The sequence below is a fragment of the Microtus ochrogaster genome, linkage group LG1, assembly GCF_000317375.1.
Source record: "Microtus ochrogaster isolate Prairie Vole_2 linkage group LG1, MicOch1.0, whole genome shotgun sequence".
In the NCBI taxonomy this organism is placed as follows: domain Eukaryota; kingdom Metazoa; phylum Chordata; class Mammalia; order Rodentia; family Cricetidae; genus Microtus; species Microtus ochrogaster.
The window spans coordinates 45,701,269-45,710,025 of NC_022027.1; the positions used below are offsets into that span (position 1 = coordinate 45,701,269).

The window sequence follows — 8,757 nt, forward strand, 5'->3', positions numbered from 1 at the left end:
CACGCGAATCTCTGTGAGTTTGAGGCCAGCCTGGTCTACAAGAGCTAGTTCTAGGACAGGCTCCAAAGCTACAGAGAAACCCTGTCTTGAAACCGCCCCCCCCCAAAAAAAATGTCCATTCCATTCTTTGTGGCCAGGGCATCAAAGTTGACAGATTTAATGCAGATCCCAGGTCACCTTGATCCAAGCCTTACTTTATTTTCTCTTTTTGACATTAAATTTGGAAAGATTCTGTATATAGAGATCATTACAATTATCTACAGAAGGTCCCATAATACCAGAATCTATTTTAAAAAAAAAAAACAGAAATGGGAAGAGTATATCAGATAACATTTCTAATAAATGTGGACTTTTTAAGAAAAGTCTCTAAAGGGCACACACTTGGCCTGGGGCCGAGACCCGGTTTGCTGCTACATGGGAGAGCCTGGTTGGGGTCCAGTATCTCAGTGTGATCTCAACAGACGACAAGGCTCCTTAGTGGAGGACTCATTCCCATAACCCTTAGATACAGAGCTGGCTCAGGAAGCATGCTCCTGTCTCGGAGCCGTGCCTTTTGCTTCTTTGCATTTGCTTCCTCCCACCTTCCCCCTCAGCCGCTGGTGTCCGCTGGCAGGAAAGCATGCTTGCCATGATGGATGTGTGCTGATGAGGAACCAGCCTGCATGCATTGTGCAGCCTTTGAATTGCAGCAACTGTGCTGCTCCGGAGGGCTGAATGACTGCTGATTGAAAAGGAATTGATTGCAGGGCTTCAAAATGGGATCCAGAAGGTCCATTGCAAATCAGAGTGCGCAAAATCCAACTTCTAATAAATTTGCTTTTTCACATGTTTGTTCATTTGGTTTTGGTTTTTTTTTTTTTCAGACAGGTTTTCTTATGTAGCCCATGCTGAACTAGAACCCAGTAGGTAACCTAGACTACCACCGAACTCTTGACAATCCCTCTGTCTCAGCCTTCTGAGTGCTGAGATTACAGATGTGTCACAATTTCCTCTCCAACCAATTCTTTTTTAAGTTTTCAAAGTTGTGTTAGAATGTACCCTTTACCAAAGACTTCACATCCCATAGGAAGCTTGTGAGGAAATTCTTGAGAAAGAGAAAGAAGGGAAACAAGCCCGAGGCTGGAGAGAGAGCTCAGCAGTGACTACTGGCTGCTCTGCCAGAGGCCTGAAGTTTTGTTCCTGGCACCCGTTTGGGGCTGCTCCCAGTGACCTGGAACTCTAGCCTCAGGGAATCTGATGCCCTCTTCAGGCCTCTGTAGGCACCTGCCCACACATGGCATACACACATGCATTGGCAAACACACAAGTGTGCACAGATAGATACACACATACAGAAAGGAAGGGAGAAGGAAGAAAGGAAAGAAACAGGAGATGGAGATTCTAGGCCTGGTTCTGGCTGGGTAATTGCTGCCTTGGGGACGCGGGGAAATGGTTTCATCTTCCCAAGTTTTCATGTTTGTCAATGAAGGGGGCTACGTTATGCGAAGGATTTGGAGCACACAACTTAAAAGTTCTTTCCATAAGACAGACACCCCCTCCTTCTGTGTGGTTCCGGGTCCGGTGGGTCTTCCCCACATCTCTCCATGCGAGAATGCATTTGTACACAGACCGGGGAAGTACACCCTTTCAGCACAGTGGTTCTTGGATGGTGGAATTATGGGCAGAATACAGGGCACTTAGTTCAGTTTGAATTCCAGATTCCAAATATCATTTTTTAAGAGTTATGCATGATGACGTGTTAATTGTGATGTTTTCATCCATGTATATAATGTAATTTGGTCATGTTTACCTCCTTTACCCTCTCTCATTTCATCTCACCCCTACTGATTTCCTTCCTCATCCCAACGGGTCCCTCTTCTACAGTCATTCATCTCTCCTTCTCCCTCACTCTCTCTCTTCCTCCCTCCCTTTCCTTTTTTTCTTGCTTCTTTTTTTAACCTGGTGATTAGGTTATTTGCAGGAAGTGCCTCTGACTTCAGAAGCTTCCATGGCTTAAGCATAATTCTTTAGAAGGCAGTTTGACAGGCGCATCATGTCCATTAAATAAAACAGCACCAGAGCTTCTCCTGCTAAAGGCTATGACACTCCCAACCGCTAGTGTTTGACCAGGTTTACAATACCAGGGATGAACTGCTCCCTGTGGAATGGGTCTCAAGTCCAGCTGGGAAGCCGCTGTTTGCCCCATACCAGCCATGCCACTAATGCACCTGTGAGCTGATCTTCCCTCTCGTGTCAGAGGTGTCTCCCACAAGGTCCATAGCTCAGCTAGGCTGTCAATGACAATTCTTCCCTAACAGCCTACATTCTACCTTTTGTTGCTGTGAAGGCTGGGAAGTAGGGAGGAGGCTTTCCATGTCCATTCTAGCATGATTTTTCTTTTTCCTGTGAGCAGACTGTGTGGTGCTTTCAGCAATACAGTCTTACCCTTGAGTTCGGGTGAGCAACTAAGAGCAGTGACAATTGCCTATATTTGGGGAACCTCTGGAGCCTCCCTATTTTATTTTTAGTGGTATGTCCTAACAACTGCACAAGGCATACTTATACTAAAGAAATTGGTTACTTATCTGAACTTCAAATTTAATTGGGCATCATGTGTTTGTGTAGGCTAAGTTGCCAACCTAAATTCTGGGAGGAGTCATGGATACTAACAGCCCCATCATAAGCTGCTCAATGTGGGGTGAAGGAGGAGCACGGAGGACTCCAGGTTTGATAACTGATGTCCCTGGAGGGGTTTGAGGAATGTTCTCAGAGACATAAATAGGAAGAGAACCCTTCTTCTCTTTTCTGAATATCTCTATGACTCTCTTTTTTTTTCAGTCTTGGCTGGCTTTAACATAAAGTAAAAATGTTAATTATTTATGATTCAGTTCTGGCTTCCTTTCTTCTGGTCCTCCTGCTGGAGTTTACAGCAAACGAGTTGGCCCTTCTTTGTTGTTTCCATCCTTGGTGTTGACTGTCCCTTCTCCGAACTGACTTCTGTTCCTGTGTGCCCTACATTGATTCCCCTGTCTGAAGGCCATGTCTCCACAGGAAGTGATTGCCAGAGTCTCACAATCCTTCCCAGCTGTCTGGGTCTTTTCAGATTGGATGTGGGCTCACCACTAGTGGTCTGCACAGCCCCCGTCCGCAAGGCACATCTCTGTGGAAGTAGAAAGCGAGAATCCCCACTGCTAACACAGGAGGGACCAGCCCTGGGTCTCACTCCAGTTTGCGGCTCACCTGCAGGGGTGGGGTCAGTGCTGTGTGCTGCTAGGTTTGTTCCTATCTGTCAAACAAGATCACTTAGCATCTCTGGTTGGGCAACTGTGCTTTCCTGTGAACTAGAGAAAGCTGCTGAGCTCAAGACATGGAGGTCCATCTCTCTCAGATGGCAAGCATCTAAGGGCACCAGGTCCTCAAGGTAAAGGTAGCAAGAGAAAGGACGTGATGATAGTGACACCCAAGTGGCTTTGGATGTCACTCGGGTAGGTGCCTAAAGCCTAGAGAATTGTTCCCCCAAGCCTGGCTATTTGGTTACTCAGCGCAAGGAGAACAGCAGGACGGTCTCTTTGCTATCTCTGTGTCACACATTGAGTGGTTCTTGGGTTGGCCAGTGTGGGAGATAAGGACTTGGGCAAGTAGAGGTCATTCGAAGGTCATTGCTCAAGGCCATTGCTAAGAGGACTGCTGGTTTGTCAGTCGGTCAAAGGATGAAATAAGATCTCATCTGTTTAAGAGTTGGAAAGGGACTGGGGGTGTAGTTCAGTGGTAGAGTACTCCCCTAACATACATGAGGTGCTAGGCTCAGTCCCCAGGACCACCCTGCCTGACTGGAAATTCCTTCTAGAAACACCCATGAGCACAATATTCACTAGGACAGTTTTGTTCTGTGGGCTGGTCTCTGGGAAAGATGGGCACTGTCCGGAAGCTCACACTGAAGTTAGCAGAGCGCTGAAGTAACAGGTACAGAGGTGAAAGTTCACAGCGGGGGACAGGGAGTGGGTGGCACAGGGAAAGTTATGGGCTTGGATGTCCTGAGAGCCGCTGGGGACCATGTGTGTGCCTAGGTCCCCAGCTGCTGTGTTGGCTGTGCTCCCATGGGAAATTGTACTGTAGCCAGGCTTTGTGGCCGAGGATTGGACCCAGCTACTGGGGAGGACCAAAAGTTCAAGGGCTGCTGGGGCTATAGAGTGAATTCAAGGCCAACCTGGGCAACTGATTGACGCCCGGTCTCAAAATGAAAGGTAGAAAGGGGTTAGGGATACAGCTTGGGTAGCAGGCACTTGCCTAGCTCATTCTGGGCCCTACTTAGCCTCAGGAGCCATTCACACATACACAACACCCCTACACACACACACACACACACACACACAGGTCTGAAGGAGCCTTCCTCCAGGGATGACCTTCTTGGACAATTTAATTACCAAAATATGGCCTCTTGCCTCAAATCTTATATGCTATTTATGCCTCGGAGACCCTGTGGGAGGAGGCTGAGAGTGAGTTTCAGATATTCTCACAGTTCAACTTCCAGGTCATCTGCATTCTCTCCTTGTTTCCATCCAGGTTCCCCCAAGTACGTCCCTCTCCCCACGAGTCCCTGTCTCCGGTTCTACTTCTGAGAACCCCCATCTGGCCTTGCAGGAGCAGGAAGTGCATGGAGTTCCCGTGTTTGGGCTCCTTTCTCCTGATGTAAGGAGAGCGAGCAGGCAAGGTGTTTGGGGCTACTGTTGGACATCTGACGGGGGCAGAGAGTGGGAACAGCACCTGATTGTCAGCCTAGATAAGAGACCACGGTATCTGTGTGGGGAGCCAGCCAGGATGGTGGCATCATTTTCTTCAGTATGCCACAGCCTAGAGTATAGAACCCAGCAAAGCGGCTAGAGCTATGGCTCAGCTATAAAGAGCACTGGTTGCTCTTACAGGGGACCTGAGTTGGAGTTCTAGCACTACCGTGGTGGCTCATAACCAATTGCAGCTCCTGTCCCGGTAGATCTGGTGCCTTCTTCTGGCCATCTCGTGCATGTGGCACATAGACATACATGTAAGCAAAACAGAGAAAAACAATAAAGTCAAAAGCAAAAGCATGGGAGAAGGTGACGCAAGGCTGTCCTTCTGGCAGATGGACACCACAGGAAGTAAAGGATTGGCATGAGGAGAAATGACGTGACCTCATGAAAGAGTGGCTAGTTTGGGGGTAAATAGTGAGATGAGTGGGGCAAAGACACTGAGAAGGATTTGACAAGATTTGGGGCTGCGAGAGGGTGTTTGGACTTTGGAACAGAAAAATGTAAGATTTGAGGGTGAGGACTGGAATGTATCTCAGCTGGTAGAGTTCCTGCCTTGCATTCCTGAGGCCCTGAATTGATCCCTAACACCAAACACAGCTATGGCGCATGCCTTTAATCCCAGCACTCGGGTGGGGAGGGGGCAGGAGGATCAACAGTCCAAGCTCATCTTTGCCTGTATAATGAGTTCGCGGCCAGCCTGGGCTATGTGATACTCTATCTCAGACAACCTAACAAGAGTAAGAACATGTTTGCTTAATGTGCCATGGCATGGGTGTGGGGCAACTGATGGGCAGGGAGGTCAAAGTGCTGCAGTGTTAGGGAGCTGGGTGGCCACCTCTTACCTGCCCCGAGCATGGGAAAGGTAGTCACTTCCCTTGTGTAAGCCTTTAGGCAGAAGATGAGCTTCATGATGGCCGTGGGCAATGGCAGATTACTGAGGATGTTTCCTACTGAACGTGCAGGACCCTCAACACTTGTAGTTGCCAGTTTTCTGTTCTCATGGTGCACAGTCTCTTGGACGAGCTGACATTGTTTGACATATCCCGTTCAGAAGAGCTGCAGCCTGTTGGCTCCCACTTTTCCTTATTTCCTGACAGCTCCCTGACAGGGCACCGGGGGACCAAAGGCCATTACAGGAGAGGCAGTTTGGTCTCGTGCAGAGGCCTCATACTCTGCCCTCTCTGGAGTCTTCCCCAGTCCCTTCCTCCTTCAAATCATCCTTGCCCGTCTACTGGGCTGAGATGCAGTGTTTCTGTTTGGTTTGGCCCTGAGAATCTCGGGCTTCTCCGCTTGCATAGCCGCAAAGGTCACACAGCCCCGGCTCACCTGTGGCCTCAGCACAGTTGTAGTGACGCAAACCAAGTGAGTAGCCTGTTGCTCAAGTCCCCGTCACCTGATGGAATGTAACCTCGCAAGGGCAAGGATCCTGTCTGCATCCCCAGTACCTGGCACGGCGCCCTCCCTAAAGAATGCTCTCAGTAAATGTTCCTAGAACAAACCGATTGGTATGAGTGGATCAGAGAGTCCACTTCTCCTCTAGATAGGTTCTAACTTGGTGATGTGGTCTTGGATAAATCACTTCAGCTCTTTGGAAAAAAAGAATCGCTTACTGGTTATAATATTAAGTGATTTCTGAAATTACAGTATGTGCCAGTCAAACACATCAGATGGTTCTTAACCTCGAAATACTGCTAGCCAACAGAGTTCTTGTGGAAATTCTTGTTTATTACTTCTTCAGTTTTGATTATTTGTTTAGGATAGGGTCTCATGTACACCAGGCTGGCTTCCAGTTCCCTATGTAGCTAAGGCTGGTCTTGAACTCTTAATGTTCATATCTTTACCTCGCAGCTCTTGGAATTAGAGATGTCTTTTAGAGCTACTTAAGGTACTTAACTTCTAGAGGTGTCAACTTCCTTTTGGTTTATTGCTATGGATCAAATAATAATAAAGGTCAGAGGTAAACATGGAGAGGCGGTGGAGCATGGATGTTCAGGGGATGACCACTCAGAGCAACAGTACTAATCACTAGTTTGAGGGCCCTGCACCGTACCGTGGAACACCCGACATGTTCCTAAGTCAGGACGGAAGCCTCAGTGGTCAGTGAGCATGGCATTGGGTGGCCTGGCCATTCTGGGCTCCTGAGATAGCTCAGCAAGTCTGGCTTTCCCTCTGAGGGGCAATGGGAACCACAGGTGGGCGTTGAGTGGGAATATGGCGTGACCTGAGGTCTTCATTTCCTAGTCATGGCGGGATGTACTCTTGTTTCTGTTCATGCAGATTTGTGTTTTCTCGGGTGGTTGCTAGAAAGAAAAATTTAGTTTTATACAATCAGAGATAAGTTGCTTCTTTGGTCAGGTTATAAGCTGAGAGTTTGTGCTTGGCAATTTCTGCGATGTTCTTATGGATGGAGGTGACTGCCTTATCCTAATTATAGTGTTCCTGTTGTCCGCCTGCCTCGAGTGGACTGACTCACAGGGGCGGGAAAGTGTAAAGACGCTTGACAGACGGATAGAAAGGATAGATGGGTGTGAGGATGGGAGCTGGGTGGATAGACAGACGAGATGGATAGGATAAAAGGCCAACAGACAGATGGATGATAGAGGTGAGAGAGGACAGACAGAAAGGGGAGCAGATCTTCATGTGTAAGGAGAACTGATGGGCTCTTTCCGTGAATCACAGATACGGAATTCAGAAGTCGTGTAGTTGGGAGCATGATTCCTTAATGCCAAGCCCTTCCTCATTACACACATTCTAGTTTAACAAAACAGACATTGGATTTTATTTTTCTCCCCACAGTGAGAAAGTTCGAGGAAGCTGGTGTTACATTGAACAGAGGGTGAGAGGCACATTTGCTGAACAATGAGAAAACCTCACAAAACTGCACTCCGTCCTCTTGGTGTGGGCTGTTCTTTCCCGAACGCTCAGTAATGCCTGGATCTTTTCTTTTGTGTTCTGGTCTTGTGCAAACACAAATTATACTCTTGTTGACTCCACCATAAGCCTTGAAACTGAAGCCGGGGAAACCCGAGTCCTATAGAGGGCAGTTTCGCTGGACCTGCTTCCTGGGGTTGTGGGATGGAAACTCGGAGCACCTGCCTCTTCATGGAGGAAGAAGTGTCCAACAGAAACCAGCACAGAGCCTCGATAAAATCAGACAAAGCAGCTTCCTTTGTGAGAATCCATACATTCTAGATATGGGAGAAGTCCAGGAGCTCACCCAGCCCTCCCTCATCAGGCAAATGTAGAAAGGAAAGAGATCAGAGAGGCGCTTGCTCACGCACGACTCTGGGTGCAGATTTCTCAAAGCCATGTGCTGTAGTAGCACGGGCTTCAAGAAGGGTGTGTGTGTGTGAGTCCCAGCTCTCCTGCTTCCTAGACACTGTGGCCTGGACCAACTACGTTCTCTCCCTGAGCCCTACATTCTCCATCTGTCCCTAAACTGGTCGTAAGAACACAGACCAGAGTGTGTGATGCCCGGACACAGTGCTCAGTAAGCAATAGTCATAGTGGTTCTCTGTTCCCAGAGACAATGCAGAATAGAAGCCACCTTGGAGCTTAAAGCATCATCCAGTGCTGGGCTTGTTTCCAGCAGCACCCAGTATATAGTCAAGCAGAGCTCAGGGTGGCCTTGATGTAAGGGATTGTGGGAGGCACTATAGTGAGTTCAGCAATGACTCCAGCCACGGTGCTCTTGTTTTCAAGGTTATGAGAGCAGACATGCATACACTGGCCTGTGATTCAGTGGGGGGCTGTGTGAAGAGACAGCAGGGAGGTGAACGTGGGACTCTGGTTGGGCAGAGGTAGCGGAGGATATTATATTCAGGTATGACTTTTGTTTACACTATGTTGGTTTAACTCTGTGAAGCTGTGAATCTTTGCCTGTCTAAAACATCTGATGGTCCTAATAAAGGGTTGAGACAGGAGCAAGGGTAGGCGGAGCTTGCAGGCAAAGAGTATAAATAGAAGGAGAACTAAGGAAGGAGGAGCAAGA

General features: G+C 48.1%; 1 protein-coding gene across 1 annotated transcript in view; it reads left to right on the forward strand.

The window, feature by feature from the left end:
* The window catches only part of Shroom3 (shroom family member 3), a 291,035-nt gene that overhangs the window by 45,194 nt on the left and 237,084 nt on the right, over positions 1-8,757 (forward strand). The gene's annotated exons all lie outside the window — the stretch shown is intronic.